The sequence below is a fragment of the Salvelinus sp. IW2-2015 genome, linkage group LG15, assembly GCF_002910315.2.
Source record: "Salvelinus sp. IW2-2015 linkage group LG15, ASM291031v2, whole genome shotgun sequence".
In the NCBI taxonomy this organism is placed as follows: Eukaryota; Metazoa; Chordata; class Actinopteri; order Salmoniformes; family Salmonidae; genus Salvelinus; species Salvelinus sp. IW2-2015.
The window spans coordinates 52,397,716-52,416,458 of record NC_036855.1 but is presented as its reverse complement, the minus strand read 5'-3'; the positions used below and the strand labels follow the sequence as shown (position 1 = coordinate 52,416,458).

At 43.4% G+C, this 18,743-nt stretch overlaps 1 protein-coding gene across 1 annotated transcript in view; it reads right to left on the bottom strand.

Moving 5' to 3' along the window:
- LOC111974828 (coiled-coil domain-containing protein 102A-like) overlaps positions 1-4,431 on the bottom strand; it is an 82,927-nt gene extending 78,496 nt beyond the window's left edge. Inside the window, exon 1 of the mRNA XM_024002855.2 lies at positions 4,284-4,431. The gene's annotated coding sequence lies outside the window, so the exon portion shown is untranslated. The remainder of the gene's footprint in view (positions 1-4,283) is intronic.
- Between the last annotated feature and the right edge of the window lie 14,312 nt (positions 4,432-18,743).

Here is an 18,743-nt window from a genome sequence, read left to right as displayed (position 1 = left end):
ACGCAACCGGACAGCTAACCTGCGCTACCCTCAAACCCCGGCACACGCCGGCTGCTAATTATCTATAGCCTATGTTTCAACTTGTCAATTTCTAATTATTTTCTAAAAAGTTTTATTTTCTAACAACAGTTTGAATTGAGGTGTGTTCCGCCTCCTCATTCATTCACATAGAAGTAGCCCACTTCACTGTTGCGGACAATTTATGTTTGAGGCTTTACAGCTATACAAACTTCTCTCTTTGAAGAGAGCCCAAGCACTTTCCCCAGTGTTTCCACAGATCAAGTATGCAGACATTTGCACAGTCTTGCACAAACTTTTTCCCCCTGGCACATTTTCTGGCTGTCACTCGCATTGCCTTTATTGTTGTTTTCCTTACAAATAACTTTGGACATGTGTGCGTTCCTATCAAAGTAAGTGCCTTATTTTCTATATATCATGTTATAGTTTCTACTGTAGCATACCGTATGTATGGAGCATAATGTATTTACTGTGTTATTCACATGTTTTCAAGTTCTGGTGACAAATCATGCATTCAGATTTTTGCATAGATTGTAATGAACACGTATGTAAAGTACTTTTTTGAAGGTTATACTGATTATGATCAGCTTATGCTAAGCTATTTGCCAGCTATGTGTGGCGCCATTTTTCTTGACATTATACAATGCATTTTTGGGGGTCACATCTGTCAGACCAAAGATGTTATAACAAAATGAGGTGAAGGGATAGTTCACTCATCTTTCGAGTAAACTTCCGGGAGTGAATGAAGGGAAGTGAATGATAGTAGACGACACACCCCCTTCAACCTGCATACTGCAAACAGAACAAACTCATCTTGTCTCCTCTTCCTATCTTTGGTTGGCACAAAAAAAACTAATACGGCGGCGCGCACAAACTACCCATCGGCGGATTACTTTWGATTTTTCGAACGTTTTTTACTCAATTATTTTGATCAATGGTGAGCTCACCCGTGATGTGATGAATTGTAAATAGTATTTGCTATTAGCTTATTCCTATTATGGTTTCCGTCAGCCGAATGTCAGCTAAATATGACCGATTTGTGTTCTGTGAATGTCTGAACATTGTATCCAAAAATAAACTGGTCACATTCAGGACATAATGTTGTAAGGACTGTGTTTATGCCAAATGTTTCCGTGAAAAAACAGTGTGGCCAGCTCAAACGCTGACTGTTGCGTCAATCGAAACTGGACATTCTAAATAACCGTTCTAATCACACCGGTTTGAGCGTACGCTGCAGGGACCACTTTAGAATGATCACACCCGTGTGTTGGTAAGTGTCAAAGCGTTAATGAGCTTCTGGATCAGTCATTAAGCCAAGCCTCAGACTGTATATCCATCCTTGGACTGATGATATGACAATAAGCATGGTCATGGGGCTGAGACAGCACTGCAATAGGAGCTTCTAGACATCAATCGGTCATAGGGTCTCTGTCCCTGACCATGAACTTACCAGCCCAGAGCTGATAGAGGAAATGGCTCCTGTAATAACAGTCATTACTTATTACACCCAGTGCCACAGAGTTCTACTGACGTCAGCTCTGATTGGTCACTTGTTTTTCTTCTGGACACGTCTTCCAGTCYGGAATAAACAGCAATATTTATGGATCTCCTGTTGACAGCAACTTGACTTCAAAGCCCAAAGACATGTCAGTCAAATAACTGGATTAGAGAGAGGTAGGTTAGAGGGGGGAGCGAGAGAGCGCGAGAGAGAGCAAAGGGAATAGAGAAGGGGTTTTGAGGGGAGAGCAAACACTATGAGAGGGTAAAGAGCTGGGTGTGGAGGAATGGAATGCATTTAGCGAGGATGATTGTAGGTACACTGTCAATTTGGCATGCAGGCTACATACCAATTGCTCTTGATTGCACCAAAATAAACACAATATAACCTCCAGTATTTATCCTGGACATTCACTAAAAGAGTAGCCATGCTACACTTAACCACCAGTACTCTATGAGCCATTGTTATAGTCTGACATTGTTTATGTAAGTGTTGAGATGGGTGGAGAGGTATTGGAGGATGTTGATATTCCACACAGGACGTAAGACATATTTTCAAAGCCAAAGGCATAGTCTACTCTACATATAGCGTAGAGTCTTTGGGTTTTCAGAAAAGCGGTACATCAATCCTGTGTAGTTATTGTTATTACGCACACACAKACACAGACAGATTCAGAATGTCAGTTCACAGACACACAGCGTGCTGCATGTGGCAGGCAAGCAGATGGGGCTCTGCCCTCCTACAAATGTGGTGTTGCCGTGACAACCACACACGGTGGAGTTGTCCATCTGCGTGTGTGCGTGTGTGTATGTGTGTGTGTGAGAAGAAACCCACTCGAGATGTGAATTATCTCAGTATTTGGGMCTGTCTGTTTAGCTGCCCCAAGCATCACGTAGCCATTAAGTAGCTTACCAAAGCAAGCCCAGTTAGTGTTCGGACATTCATTCAGGGGGTTATGTGTCTGAATGTGGGGAGTAAGGTTGTAAAGAAAAGATCAGTTGGACTCATCCCCATCATCCTCATTCTTGTCATCTTTATCAACAGTCATCCAGTAGGTAGGCAGACTATCGTAGGCTAAACAGGGACATCACTGGGGTGGACTACAGCCAGAGTGGCCACGGTTTCAGTGAGCATGTCTCACTCAGCCCCAAGCCTGGTTAGTCAAGACCGGAGCATTGAGAAAAGAAGCGGAATAAAGGGGACAAGAGGCCTCAAGATTATTTTTGAAAAAAGGTGGAGGTGGAGAAAGGGGAACATGGTGAGAGGTATAGGGCCGGCTGTCCTATGAATCCATTTTCACTTTTCAGCAAGACATAATTATTTAACCGCTCTCTATTGTAACTATTTTAAAAATGGAAACCAATATGCGAAGATGACAACCTACCATTATAATTTAGAATGGTGGGATTTATGGTGGAAGAATAATTTGCTGCGGCCTTGGAGTTGCTATTACAAGTGTGGAAAATGTGAGAGTGACCTGGGCTTAATGAAACTTGTCTGACCTCACATTAACACTGTTTTGAAGTGGATGACCGAGGGTGTTTTTTTTAAAAGCTGGGTGTAAAGGCAGATGGCACAGACCTAGACCCAGCCTGGAGGAAAAAAGATGATGTTTTTAAAAACCTAAAGGCTATGTCTATTCAATCAAAACCGCTCGGTATGTTTGTGAAGGGGTGAAGAGACGAGGGAATGACAGCTGAGCTGGATGAACGAGAGAGGAAGAGCGATACAAGGAGATAGAGAGAGGAATAGAGTTCACTTGAAAACAAACCATAATAAGCATGTCCCCGTTCATTCAATGTCACTTTCACAGTATTATCGAAAATATAACAAAAACATGTAATGCAGTACCCTAAAATACGATTTTACAGAATAGTAGGCTACAGAGCTGGCATCATCTTCTGGGAAACACCCATTCATTACAAACAAAAACAACTAAAAAGAAGGGAGAAGTTGCATGCAAGCCGTGTAACAATGGAATTTTCAACAAAGTAGGCCTAGACAAACATTTATATTTAGAAAAAGATCATGCAGAGATTTCCAGTCCTGTAGAACTAACTAACTTCCATGCTGATGTTAACACAGTAGAGCTAGTGCTGCGACAACAATGATGGCACAATACTTTCAGCAGATGGATTCACCAAGAATGATGCCACTGAATGTCAAAAATGTGTCATTCCACGAACCTATATTATTCAGCGGTCTCGTTCAACAGTCCTCTAAACTTGTCGTAGAAAATACTGTAGTGTACTGATTGTTTCTTCAATGAGAGGTACAGTATCAATCACAACTTTGTTGTGAGATTGTAACACACGCGCCTCGTTAAAAACGAGTTATAAGTGCGTCATTGCAGTTCATAAGCAAGGCCATTTCACAGGGGAAATTGCGGTCAACTTAAACAGAGAATAATTCACCCCTGACAGCTACAATACTATTAGCAAGCTAGGTGGAGTGACGAAAAAATGATTCCATTATATCAACTTCATGGTGTGGTCATTCTGTAGTAAAAGCGAGCAACAATGGGTTTGCAACAATGTATAAACATTGTCAAGTTAGTCAACATACAGACAAACGTCTGTATTATATTTATTCACGAATGTTGAATAATGTCCATGCACACACAAGGACAGAAAGGGATCAGACTGGGTGTTCCTGCATGGAATTCGACCGTGTTGTCTGTCATTTGACACCCCACAGCAAGCAAGCTGTGGCTTTCAAGTGAAACTAGCTGTCCACAGCAGAATAAAAAATACATATATGCACATACCTTTATGATGGCACAATTCCAGCTTATTCTAAATGCCACTTGATGCGATATGTGCTGGGTAGAAGTCGCTATTCTCTCTTCGATAGTCTTCACGTCATTCTTCCTACAGGAATTTTTCCTTGGGAATTGGAGGTTCCTTAGCGGAGTGGGGAAGCGAAAAAGGGTGGGACTTGGAGATGAGGGCGGTGCCAAACACGGGCTCTTTGAAACCATCCATCTAGCCTCCTGACAGCTTGAGAAGTTGCTGAAAAGGCCAATCGAATTGTGCATTCACACTTTGATTGGGCATAAATCACAAACGTGTGCAAAGGTTGTAAACCGTTTAATTCCGTCCTTTTTTCATTAGCAGAGTAACTGTATCACTCACATTTTGCAACATTGTACTCATGAGTCAGGGATACTTTGTTACACTGTCAGGGAGATAAGAAACAATAAGTAAGGACATAATGCAGCCAACTGTGAATATCTGTAGCCTACCTCTTGAAGTATGGGAAGAATAGCCTTGATTATATAATCATATCCATGGTTAAATAAACAGCCAATGTAACTGTAACACGTTTCACTGAATTCCAAATGTCTATTACATATCAAAGAAAACAATGCAGATTAAATGTGTTTTTTTTAAGGAAGAGGATCCAAGCTTTCTCTCTTTATGTAGGCTACGACTACACAGAGTAAAACATCTATGGTGTGTGTGCTTTCTCACCAGTGATTGGTTTTTCAGTGCGTTACATCAGCTGCACTGTTGGAACTCAAACATCTTCCTTTGATAAATGATGTACGTGATCTCCGTTCCCCAGAACATTTGTGGCAAACACATGAAGTGATGCTAACATTTCGACACATTATGCACTCTCTCAATGGATGTAACATATATCTCCGCCAAACTGTTAGATCTTAAATTACCCCAAAAATGGGGCGTATCCATTGAGATAACACTTACCAGGGTGCTAAATCCACACACAAAAAATGCTTCAGTTGATTGATGATGGCAGGCGTGGATTACTCTGTGCACAAACTCTGCAATACAGAGACAGGGCCTGGTGCCAAAGTAACTCTCTCTCCCTAGTCTATCATTGTCTGTGGGAGCCTGTCCATCAGTGTGGAGTGGTCTGCACCCCCTCCCAGGGAGACAGAGAGAGGGTAAATGAAACCAGAGGGACTGAGGAGAGACTATGAAACCCCTGCCAGAAAAGTATTGTATCAATTTAAGAGGAGCGTTTAATATTTCGCAGAAATCTATTCCATGAGTAATGCAAAGAGGATACTAGCCTCTATTACACTATACTAGAATATTAGCGTAATAGTCTTTGGTATGGGGTGTTCCTGGTTGGGTCAAGTGGTCAGGAAAAACACCTGACTCTACCTATAAGGTGTGGTATTGAGCGTACCTGGGGTTAGAGGTCAAGGACGAGGTGAGAATGTAAGTGACGGAAAGAGGCACACCCTTTCAAATCAACGATTTCATTGTGTTATGTATAATCCTGTCTAACTTCCTTTGGGGTTTCCTCTCAGACTCCACACAGCCAGGTGACTCACATATCTGTGGTCTGGGTGGGGGGACTGAGGTTTTGAATTTGAGACGGTATGGGCAAGGGGAAACACATTGTTCAAAGCTCTGAAACTAGGACACTGATAGAAATTATGAAAGGGGGAGTGCCTCCTTTTTCTAACCCATTTTCACTACTGGTTCGCGTTGCTACTCAATTTACCTACGTTTTGTTTGCCTGGCTGATTTTCGTTTTTTTTTTCAAGTCTCGGCTGGACTGTACAGGAAGTATGTGCATTATTKATTTACATCAGCAACATGTAAAACATAACAGGACATACAATTGCACTGTCTCTTCTATTCAGTCATCAGCTTTGAACCAGGGAAGGGAGAAGACCATCCACACAAATCAAGCAGGGGATTCTTCAGGCAGAGAGCCTAGTATACCCCGTGAACAGCAAGAAAGGAAGAACCCTGTGAACAGCAAGATAGGACGAAAGAGTCTTTCTTGTTCTCCCCTGCCTACCGCGGCACAGCCAGCAGCTCTCTCAGATGTTTGGGAAAACGCATGTAATACAATCGCACTTTCAGTCGAGCACATCGGCACGGGCCTAGTTCATGCAGCGTGGAGCAGGATGGGGCGAGGCGGAGAGGGAGGGAAGGGTAGATGGGGCCAGGGGGTTTTTCCTCCTGTTCTTCCCCTGCCCAGCAGCTAGTCTCTGGGGCTCGCTGTGCTGAAAGATCAGCATGTCTTCTGTATATCTGGTTCATATAGGAAGTCAGACAAACCACAGGAGGAGTCATCATCACGTGTACATGAGTGAATATTCCACCCACACTCTTACTTACTCAAACATGTCAAATCAAATGTTGTTTGTCACATGCTCAGGTGTAGACCTTACGGTGAAATGCTTACTTACGAGCCCTTAATCAACAATGCAGATCAAGAAATAGAGTTAATAAAAGATTTACTAAATAAACAAAKGTTTTTTTTTTAAAGAGAGAAAAGTACATAACATTAACAGGGCTATATACAGGGGTTACCGGTACCAAGCCAATGTGCGGGGGTACAGGTTAGTCGAGGTAAATTGTAAAGTGACTATGCATAGATAACAAACAGCTAGTAGCTGTTAATGTAAATAGTCTGGGTGGCCATTTGATTCGTTTAGCTGTTCAGCAATCGTATGGCTTGAAAAACATACACACAGAGTACACGCACACAAACACGCACACGCAGGGCAATGCAAAAAGGCATGCACAGATCGCTTCCAAAGAAAACAAATTAATGCTACGTCACATTGTGGAGCCCTGGAGTAGGTTTTCAAAGCCAGGAAACTTTCACTGAAGCTCTGCCTAGCCACAGCAGGGAGACATCCAAGAAGAGGAGGGACATGCGGAGGAGAGAGAGGGTGCAGATAGAGAGAGAGAGTAAGAGAGAGAGTGTAAGTAGAGGGGACACCTCAAAGCTCGTAGAGAGAAGCCAAGCCTCTGAGTTGTTTGGATCAACGTGATGGTGGTGTACACTTCAACAAGGATGCCCGAGAGACCACACAAAAATAATACACACAGATCTACAGCAGAGTACAGGGACTTTCCAGGCCTAGCTAACAAACTTAGATTCTGCTCCCTACCCAGTGCTACACAAGTTCACTTTATACCAGTATTGCAGAATTGGGGCATAAAATAGGAAGTCACTGGGCCTCCCGAGTGGCGCAGCGGTCTAAGGCACTGCATTGCAGTGCTTGAGGTGTCACTACAGACCTGGGTTTGATCCCCGGCTGTGTCACAGCGGGCTGTGACCGGGAGTCCCATAGGGCGGCGCACAATTGGCCCAGCATTATACAGTATCTGACTGTGAGTCAGTGTATCAGAGTGCATATGCTGTCACATCAATTACTCTGTTCTCAAATGTTCCACACCATCCCTCGTTCTTCTGTCTTGCAGGGGAAAAGCTGTGTTTGAAATCTCTCTCTCTRTCTCAGCTTTAACTTCAAAGAGGATGTTGAATGTGCAGAGAGACGGAGCTCTCTTATGTAGGCCATGTTTGGAATGTGAGAAACTGGAGGAATATGGTTTTGCAGATAATAAGATAATCACTTTCTGCACAATCAACTCTTTCCCATCCTGTGGGACCTGGAATTTTGCCCTCTTCCTCTGTATCACTGCACACCACATCTGTCAGCTGTGCTTTACCTACAAACACACTGTAGGGTAGGACTATATAAACATATAAATCAAATAACAGTAGACAAGCCTTATGTGGAATGTTGATCTCTGTGCTTTCCCTAGTTAATTACATGCAATATGCATTTTGTCCAAACGTGGCACTGTATATTCAAGTTCACTGCAGCCTCAGTGCAATTGCTTCATTCACTGTGTGGACCAGGCCTGAGCAAAGGCCGGTCCGGGGACCGTATGAGACCTGATGACCTGATTCAATACGGCCTGAGGAATCATGCTCAGATCACATAAATCATTTGCGATAGTAAAATTTTGAAAAACGTATTTGCTATTCAAATTAAAAGCCCAATGAATACTCGCCTTTGTGTAATGATTTAACTCCCACCGCTTGTGGGACATTTATTTTGAAGGCGCGTATAAATTGGAAAGTTGACAATGAATGTAGGGTGTTCCAGCAAGAGTGGACATCGAAATATTTCTTTATTGAGGTATCAGGGAAAGCTGTGTCCTTAGTGTGCAAAGAGAGCATCGCTGTCTTGAAAGACTACAACTTGTCCCGACACTTCCAGACGAAGCAAGCAGAGAAATATAGGAATATGTCTTCTGAGCAGAGGGCAAGMGCATCGAAAGAGTTGCTTTCTCAGTTGCAAAAGCACAAAGGACTTTTCACTAAACTGCATTCAGCAAACGACGGAATTGCGAGAGCTAGCTATGTACTGTCCCACAAAATAGCTAAACATAGCAAGGCATTCGCTGAGGGCGAATTCATTAAAGAATGTTTAATTGACTCCGCAGCAATCCTTTTCCCCGAAAAGAAAGATAATGTTTACCTGTCAAGAATAACAGTGACACGGCGTGATGAGGACATTGCAAAGAATATGAAACAACAGTTGAAAGACAAGGTAAAGGATTTCACCTATTTCTCCTTGGCCCTAGATGAGAGCAGTGATGCACGTGACACGGCACAGTTGTTAATATTCTTATGAGGCATAACCACAGACTTGGAAATTACAGAGGAGCTTGCTTCAGTGTAGTCAATGAAGAGCACAACCACAAGGAAAGATTTATTGGAGGTTAATAAGTGTGTGGCAAAGCTGGGACTGAGTTTTGAAATGTTGTCCAGTGTGACCAATTATGGGTGCCCAAACTTGACAGGAAAAAACATTGGCCTTTTGAAAAGGATACAAGATCAAGTAGCTGAGCTGAACCCAGATCAGAAAATTATTTTCCTGCATTGTATTATTCATCAGGAGATGCTCTTTCAATGTGTTCTGAAAATGAGACATGTTGTGGATACAGTCACTAAAGTGGTAAACTTCATAAGAGCAAAATCTTTAAACCACAGGCAGTTTGTCTCACTGTTGGAAGAGACAGTCAGGTCATGAAGATCTCCCCTACCACACAAACGTGAGATGGCTGAGTTTGGGGAAGGTGCTTAAAAAGGTGTGGGACCAGATTGCTGAGTTTTTGCAAATGAAAGAAAAATATGTGGATTTCCCTCAACTGCAAGATAAAGAATGGTTGGCTGATTTTGCCTTCACCGTGGACATCATGGCCCTCAAACTACAAGGGAAGGGCCTTTTTGCACATCAGATGTACAGCCTTGTCAAAGCCTTCAAGGGAAAATAACTCCTCCTGACCCGCCAAGTAGAAGCCAACAATCTCACCCACCTTCCAACACTACWAGTCTGTTCCCTATCAGATGACCAGCGGGAGAAGAATACATCGCCGCTGCGTGCTTTGAATGGTGAGTTTCCTCGTCATTTGGAGAATTTCAAAGTGTTGGAAATTGGATTCATCTCCTTTCACCTTCAATGTGGATAACGCTCCCACTGACCTGCAACTTGAGCTTATCGATCTTCAGTCTGATGCAGTGACTGGAGAACTATTCAAAACAATGTCACTGACGAGGTTCTATGCAATGAACAAAACGTTCAAAAAAATTAGGAGTCATGCTCAGAAGATGTTTGTATTGTTTGGGTCAACCTATGTACAGTATGTGAACAGACATTTTCGGTGATGAAATATAACCAGTCAAGGCACAGATCATCGCTTACTGACTCTCAGAAATCCTGCGCATAGCGACGTCAGAAACTATACCTGACTTCACTGCTCTAGTCAATGCCCATCAGAGACTTCACTCCTCACACTGATTGAGTCGTTTAAATGTAATGTTGAGCTCTCTCTCTTTCTTGTGTTTTTGTGCATACCCGTTAACAAGAGTTCTGTCCGTGGTGCTGAATGCACAGTGTACTTTTCCCTCTGTAACGGATGTGAAATGGCTAGCTAGTACGGTACGCGCTACTAGCATTTCAATCAGTTACGTCACTTGCTCTGAGACTTAAGTAGGGTTTCCCCTTGCTCTGCAAGGGCCGCGGCTTTGTGTGAGCGATGGGTAACGATGCTTCGTGGGTGACTGTTGTTGATGTGTGCAGAGGGTCCCTTGTCCGCGCCCGTGTTGGGGCGGGGACGCCATAAAGTTATACTGTTACATTGATGCTGTTGACCCGGATCACTGGTTGCTGCGGAAAAGGAGGAGGTTGAAAGGGGGGTGAGTGTAACGGATGTGAAATGGCTAGCTAGTTAGCGGGTACGCGCTAGTAGCGTTTCAATCAGTTACGTCACTTGCTCTGAAAACTAGAAGTAGTGTTGCACCTTGCTCTGCAAGGGCCGCGGCTTTTGTGGAGCGATGGGTAACGACGCTTCGTGGGTTCAGTTGTTGATGTGTGCAGAGGGTCCCTGGTTCGAGCGCCGGGTATGGGCGAGGGACGGACTAAAGTTATACTGTTACATTGATGCTGTTGACCCGGATCACTGGTTGCTGCGGAAAAGGAGGAGGTTGAAAGGGGGTGAGTGTAACGGATGTAATGGCTAGCTAGTTAGGCGGGTACGCGCTACTAGCATTTCAATCAGTTACGTCACTTGCTCTGAGACTTAAGTAGGGTTTCCCCTTGCTCTGCAAGGGCCGTCTCTGCAAGGGTCGTGGCCTTTGTGGAGCGATGGGTAACGATGCTTCGTGGGCGACCGTTGTTGATGTGTGCAGAGGGTCCCTGGTTCGCGCCCGTGTCGGGGCGAGGGGACAGTGTAAAGTTATACTGTTACACCTCCGTGTAGTTCATTGCCTGTTTAATAATGAAAATACCTTCCAAAAGTAGAACATGGATGTGGTTTATGTCTGTGCTTGTTAAAAAAGTAAAATAAGTATCATATCTGGATGTGATTTACAGTAGATATTTCTGTCAACACAGTCATACACATGATGTATAATCCTGTAATATGATTCTCGCCGCGATGGCAAAAATATATTCTAATGTGGCCCTCCATGGAAAATAATTGCCCAGGCCTGGTGTAGACACACATACAGTCGACACCTCAATACTGTTTCTAGGGTCGGAGGTTAATCTGAGGCAATCTTTTAAAGTCTATAATGTATGAAAGTATGAAAACCAGCCAAGAATACATCATATCTGGTACTGAAACATTCTCAATGGTGCTGTGTTCACATTAGAAAACCATGAAATGACTCAGTGCCCCTACCTAGTATGATGAGCAATATCCAGTAACATCTGAGTCACAATGATTTGTTTGTAATGAGGAACAATATTCCCATTACATATTCAGGGTTCAAGTTAAACTTAAAACATACCATTTATTTGACTGTTAAGGATGATTTAAACACATTTCTACTCTTTCACTATCATATGAGAACGGAAATAATCAAAGTCAGACACACGCCTGATCACACCGATATGATTGGGAGGAAATGCTGAGGGGATGCAAGGGGGGGAAGAGGTCAGAGGTGATACACACTGACCAAAAAGAGATGAAATCCCAGCTGAGTCAGAAAGAATGTCTTTTATTAAGGCACAAAGACTTTACATTTAGATCAATTATTCTGCCTCCCCATCCCCCTCTACCCCATGTGACTTCCTGTAAAATTGATGTCCCTTACAAAAAACACGTCAAATTTGCATTTTCACATGTGAAATATCTGTTTTGACACGTTGAGCTTAAATTTGACATGTGAAACCATATTTTCATATGCATTACATTTTTCACATGTGAGGAGAATAACACGTAAAATACAGTTGTATTCGTCACATGCTTTGTGAACAACAGGTGTAGACTAACAGTGAAATGCTTACTTACGGGCCTTTCCCAACAATGCAGAAAGAAAGAAAATATAGAAATAACAGAAAAGTAATAACACGTAATAATAAAAGTAATAATAAATACACAATGAGTAATGATAACTTTTCTGTATACACGGGGAACCAGTACAGAGTCGATGTGCAGGGGTACGAGGTAATTGAGGAAGATACAGTATGTACATATAACTAGGAATAAAGTGACTAGGCAACAGGATAGATAATAAACTGTAGCAGCAGCGTATGTGATGAGTCAAAAATGGTCTAGCAGATAGTCCAAGTAGCTATTTGGTTAACTACTTAAACTATTTAGCAGTCATATGGCTTGGGGGTATAAGCTGTTCAGGGTCATGTTGGTTGCAGATTTGGTGTATCGGTACCGCTCGCCGTGCAGTAGCAGAGAAAACAGTCTAAGACTTTGGTGGCTGGAGTCTATGACAATTTTTAGGGCCTTCTTCAGACACCGCCTGGCATAGAGGTCCTGGATGGCCAAGAGCTCTACAGCCCGTTTGATGTGAATGGGGGCATGCTCAACCCTCCGTTTCCTGAATGGAGGTGTGCTCGGCTCTCCGTTTCCCTCCGGCCGTCCGTTTTCAGCTCCTTTGTCTTGCTGACGTTGAGGAAGAGGTTGTTGTCCTGGCACCACACTGCCAAGGTATCGTACCTCCTCRCTATAGGCTGCCTCATTGTCATTGGTGATCAGGCCTACCACCATCATGTAATCTGCAAACTTAATGATGCTGTCACACCCTGATCTGTTTCACCTGTCTTTGTGCTTGTCTCCACCCCCTCCAGGTGTCGCCCATCTTCCCCATTATCCTCTGTGTATTTATACCTGTGTTCTCTATTTGTATGTAGCCAGTTTGTTTTGTTTTGTGAAACCTACCATGGTTTGTTCCTCTGCTCCTGTTTTCTTGTCCTTCACGGTTTTGATCGCTCTGCCTGGTCTGACCCTGAGCATGCCTGCCGTTCTATACCTTGCCCCACCACAGTGACTGTACGTACATATACCAACCAGAAGCCATGGCAACATCCGCATCGAGCTAAAGGCTAGAGTTGCTGCTTTCAAGGAGCGGGAGCCTAATCCAGACGCTTATAAGAAATCCTGCTATGCCCTCAGACGAACCATCAAACAAGCAAAGCGTCAATACAGGATTAAGATTGAATCCTACTACACCGGCTCTGATGCTCGTCGGATGTGGCAAGGCTTCAAAACTATTACGGACTACAAAAGGAAACCCAGACACGAGCTGCCCAGTGACGCGAGCCTACCAGACGAGCTAAGTGCCTTTTATGCTCGCTTCGAGGCAAGCAACACTGAAGCATGCATGGGAGCACCAGCTGTTTTGGATGACTGTGTGATAACGCTCTCGGTAGCCGATGTGAACAAAACCTTTATACAGGTCAACATTCACAAAGCTGCTGGGCCAGACGGTTTACCAGGATGTGTACTCAAAGCATGCACAGACCAACTGTCAAGTGTCTAAACTGACATTTTCAACCTCTCCCTGACCGAGTCTGTAATACCTACATGTTTCAAGCAGACCACCATAGTCCCTGTGCCCAAGGAAGTGAAGGTAACCTGCCTAAATTACCGCCCTGTGGCACTCACGTCGGTAGCCATGAAGTGCTTTGAAAGGCTGGTCATGGCTCACATCAACAGCATCCCAGACACCCTAGATGCACTCCAATTCACATACCGCCCCAACAGATCCACAGATGACGCAATCTCAATCGCACTCCACACTGCCATTTCTCACCTGGACAAAAGGAACACCTACAGTATGTGAGAATGCTGTTCATTGACTACAGCTCAGCGTTCAACACCATAGTGCATTTGAAGCTCATCACTAAGCTAAGAACTCTGGAACTTAACACCTCCCTCTGCAACTGGATCCTTAACTTCCTGACGGGCCGCCCCCAGGTGGTAAGAGTAGGCAACAACACATCTGCCACACTGATCCTTAACACTGGGGCCCCTCAGGGGTGTGTACTTAGTCCCCTCCTGTATTCCCTGTTCACCCACGACTGCGTGGCCAAACACGACTCCAACACCGTCATTAAGTTTGCTGATGACACAACAGTGGTAGGCCTGATCACCGACAATGATGAGACGGCCTATAGGGAGGAGATCAGAGAACTGGCAGTGTGGTGCCAGGACAACAACCTCTCCCTCAATGTGAGCAAGACAAAGGAGCTGATCGTGGACTAAAGGAAAAGGTGGGCCGAACAGGCCCCCATTAACATCGACGAGGCTGTAGTGGAGCGGGTTGAGAGTTTCAAGTTTCTTGTTGTCCACATCACCAACGAACTATCATGGTCCAAACATACCAAGACAGTTGTGAAGAGGGCACGACAAAACCTTTTCCCCCTCAGGAGACTGAAAAGATTTGGCATGGCTCCCCAGATCCTCAAAAGGTTCTACAGCTGCACCATCGAGAGCATCCTGGCCGGTTGCATCACCGCCTGGTATGGCAACTGCTTGGCATCTGACCATAAGACACTACAGAGGGTAGTGCGAACGGACCAGTACATCACTGGGGCTAAGCTTCCTGCCATCCAGGAGCTATATAATAGGCGGTGTCAGATGAAAGCCCATAAAATTGTCAGAGACTCCAGTCACCCAAGTTATAGACTGTTTTCTCTGCTACCGCACAGCAAGCGGTACCGGAGCGTCAAGTCTAGGACCAAAAGGCTCCTCAACAGCTTCTATCCCCAAGCCATAAGACTGCTGAACAATTCATAAAATCGCCACTGGACAATTTACATTGACCCCCCCCTCCCTTTTGTACACCGCTGCTACTCGCTATTTGTTTGTTACCTATGCATAGTCACTTCGCCCCCACCTACATGCACAGATTACCTAAACTAGCCTGTACCCCTGCATACTGACTCMGCACTGGTGCCCCCTGTATATAGCCTCGTTATTGTTATTCTTGTTGTGTTACTTTTTATTATTACTTTTTATTTTAGTCTTCTTGGTAAATATTTTCTTCTTCTTGAACTGCACTGTTGGTTAAGGGCTTGTAAGTAAGCATTTCACGGTTAAGTCTACACTTGTTGTATTCGGCGCATGTGACAAAGTTTGATRTGATTATTGACCCCTGCCTGCCCTGACCCTGAGACTGCCTGCCATTCTGGACCTTTTGCACCCTCTCTAGATTACTGACCTCTGCCTGCCTTTAACCAGTCATTTGCCTGCCCCTGTATTAAAAATAACATTTTGTTTCTTAGACACTGTCTGCATCTGGGCCCTACCTGAAGCKTGATGATGGTGTTGGACTCGTGGGGGAACAGGCAGTACAGGAGGGGACTAAGCACACAACCCTGAGGGTCCCCCGAGTTGAGGGTCAGCATGGCAGATGTGTTGTTGGATACCCTCACCACCAGGGGGCGGCCCGTCAGAAAGTCCATGATATAGTTGCACATGTGAAAATCACATTTGCCTTTTCACATGTATAACAACTCCACATGAAAAAAAATCTAATTTGCATGTTAACATGTAAGAAAACTCCACATGTAAAAATCTATCAATCACATCACACTTTTTTTTTTTTTTAGATATGAAAAGTTTTTCACATATGAAACAAATTGAAATAAATTTGATTTTCACATCTGCTTGTTTATCACATGTAAACTTACAAGTCCACATGTGAAAGTGAGATTTTCCACGATACTATACTTTTGATATCATAGATGGTTAGTCCTTGCATCCATAGCATAGTCTATGGATTTGAGAGTGGGTGTATTTCTCCAGCCCCCTCCCTCAGCTTTTTACCAAAACTGTGTTAATGTTTAAATTAAGGATTGCCTCTTTAAACACCTTTAATAGAGTAATAGTGTTATTATATTGTGCAATCCTCTTGTGATTGAGTAACTTTTGTGGCATTAATATCAAGCAAAGCCTCAGAAGTCGAGAACAAAATTCTTAGTATTGCAAACAAATATAATGATATTGAAAGAAATACAAAGATAAACCCCAAAGTATTGATAGCAAAAAAATATATTGCAAGGAAATCATTTTTAAACGCCAGAGCAAATGAATTGTAAATGCCAGAAAAATGTTTCCAGTTAATTTTTTTAAATGAAAACGCAATTAAATAAAACACGTTCCTCTTCCATGCAATTTTCCCTATCTTTGGTTATGTTACCCTGGCCTTTGCATTCGCTGCCTTTTCTCCGGGTGTAAGTTCTGGCATATTGATTCCAGCAACATAGCAATTTGCATTCCACTGCTGGTTTGCCTCTGAAGCTAAGCAGGGTTGTCCCTAAATGGGACACCAGATGTAAATGGAATTGGTCAAAAATTATCATATGAAAAATAAATGTGTGGGGAATTTATTTTTCACATGAGGAAAAAACACATGAAATAATGTACATGTTTATCTTCACACAGATCTGAATACATGTTTTTCCACAAGTTTTTTTGTAAGGGGTGTCAGGATCCTTATCAAGCCAGGTAAATTAACATAATTGATAATTGATCAGTTAAGCACAGAATTTAATGTTTTTCATATAYCCTAACTAAACAGCATACTACAGTGAGGCAGCTGGGAAAGATGAGGAAATGAGTTCAGTGAGTGAGTGAGTAAGTATGGAGTGATATAATGGAAACGTTTGCATGTTTACTCTGTAATCATGTAGACTTTACTCTCTTACTAGCAACAGAGCTGGTCTCCTCACGTTCTTACATCTTCCTCCGGGTCCGATGGTTCTGAAATATACACACTACTCAGTAGCCATAAACCATAGCATTGGGATGTAATTACTCCTTTATCATAAGGACCAAAGTAAAATCCTATCAATATGACTATTTTGTGAGAGTTGTTTTTTTATTATACAGTACTCTAGTATAAGTGATAGAGTCATTCAATGGCTAAACAAGCTCTATCTATATGGTAATTGCTGTAATGAGGCAGCTCAGTGTCTGACTGACTGCAGAGAGAGAGCCTGGGGGAGAAGCAACACTGACAAGCTAGTCCCTGGGCACCCACCCGTCACCTTGGTGACAGGACACAGCAGATGAGGACCTTATGTAATCGCAGGGTCGTTCAGGGTCCTAGTGAGTCCCTCTGTTCAGTTAAAATCGTTTTAATAATGCAGGGGAAGTCTTTGTCAGCCCAAGCCAAACCCCTGCCATCTGTCTACAGTTGTATTGTGAGAGATGCCACTGAACACACAACACGGGGCGAACCACACCAGACAGTCAGTCAGCTACAATGTTACTTCCCTCTGTGGGCAGACACAGACGAACCTAGAGAAGTGGGAAAGACATAGAGTGGGGGGGAGAGAGAGAGTGAGGGGGGAGAGAGAGAGGGGTGGGGAGAGAGAGAATGTAAGAGAAAGACAAGGCATATCCAGATGATGGAGAAAGGACGGATAGGGAGACATGGAAAATGAGATGCTAGCTACTGCCTCAGGACAGAAATTCTCAAGAGGAGATGGTGGGGAAGGGGGAAGAACATTGTTATTCTGCTTTTAAATAAGATAACAGGGGCGGAAGAATGGAAGAGAAGAAAAAAAGTCAGCAACCTAATGAAAACATCAAATTACCTGTCATTGGAAATTCTTAAACCGGTGCTTGGAAGCATGTTGGAGCAGAATTTAGGATTGTCTTTCTTTATTCAAATGTCATATCATACCAGACACATATCATAAATTACACACAGATCATGTAGACTAGAGGGGAAGTCTTTGCATTCTATCTAAAATAAGAGATTCTTATCACCACATGACTGTTTAACTCCACCTGCCAGGAACTATACAAACAGCCCCCAATAATCAGTACACACTCAACTACATTTTGAAGAACATAGGCTGCAGTCTGGGAAACACTACAACATGACCTGTAACTGTGTGGAGTCTCTCACATAAACAGATATTATCTCTCCTTTGAGGCAACCACCTGGATTTCCCCCACATTCTATCACTGTGGGTAGTAGGAGTTAGGCGAAACAGGCGTGGGAGTAGGGATACAGGCGGTGGTTTTAAGAAGTCTGCTGGCACCTCGTTGGCAGGCAGCCAGTCTCAATGTTCACCACCCTGGAATAACAACTACAATACATACATATGTAGTCATAATTGGGGCTGTGGTGACAATGAGGGCACATAAACTCAGAAATGCCAAAAATTTGTGATACCAAAGTGTAGTGAATTCAGTATTACGGGTCCAAAATACTGTTACATCTTTGTGTTTGCTGTGAATGAGGCTTTAGTGTGGTTTTAGGTGCTCTAACCATTGACTGGAGTTAGTGGTTGAGGCCCCAAATCACCCAAATTGCTATGAAACCATTGACTTGGACAATAACAAGAGGAGGTCTCAGAGAAGGGGAGTCCAAGTGTCTTGGTTTGCATTCATCAAATATTTAATAGGGCAAGACCTAAGATACATTTGTGTGTGTGTGTGTGTGTCAGTGGCGGTTCTAGACCATTTCAACTGAATGGGGGGGGGGGGGGGGCAAGCTGGGGCCAGTTGTACTGTTAGAGGGGCCAGTTACATTAGACGTTATTGTTGTCATCGTTTTCTTCACTGCATTGCAGGAATTAGCAGGCAAAAGACCATGTTCATAATCATCATCGTTGCCACTGTCTAATAACAGATGTAAAAAAAGAGATAGCAAACATTTGTTATGTAAAAAAAAA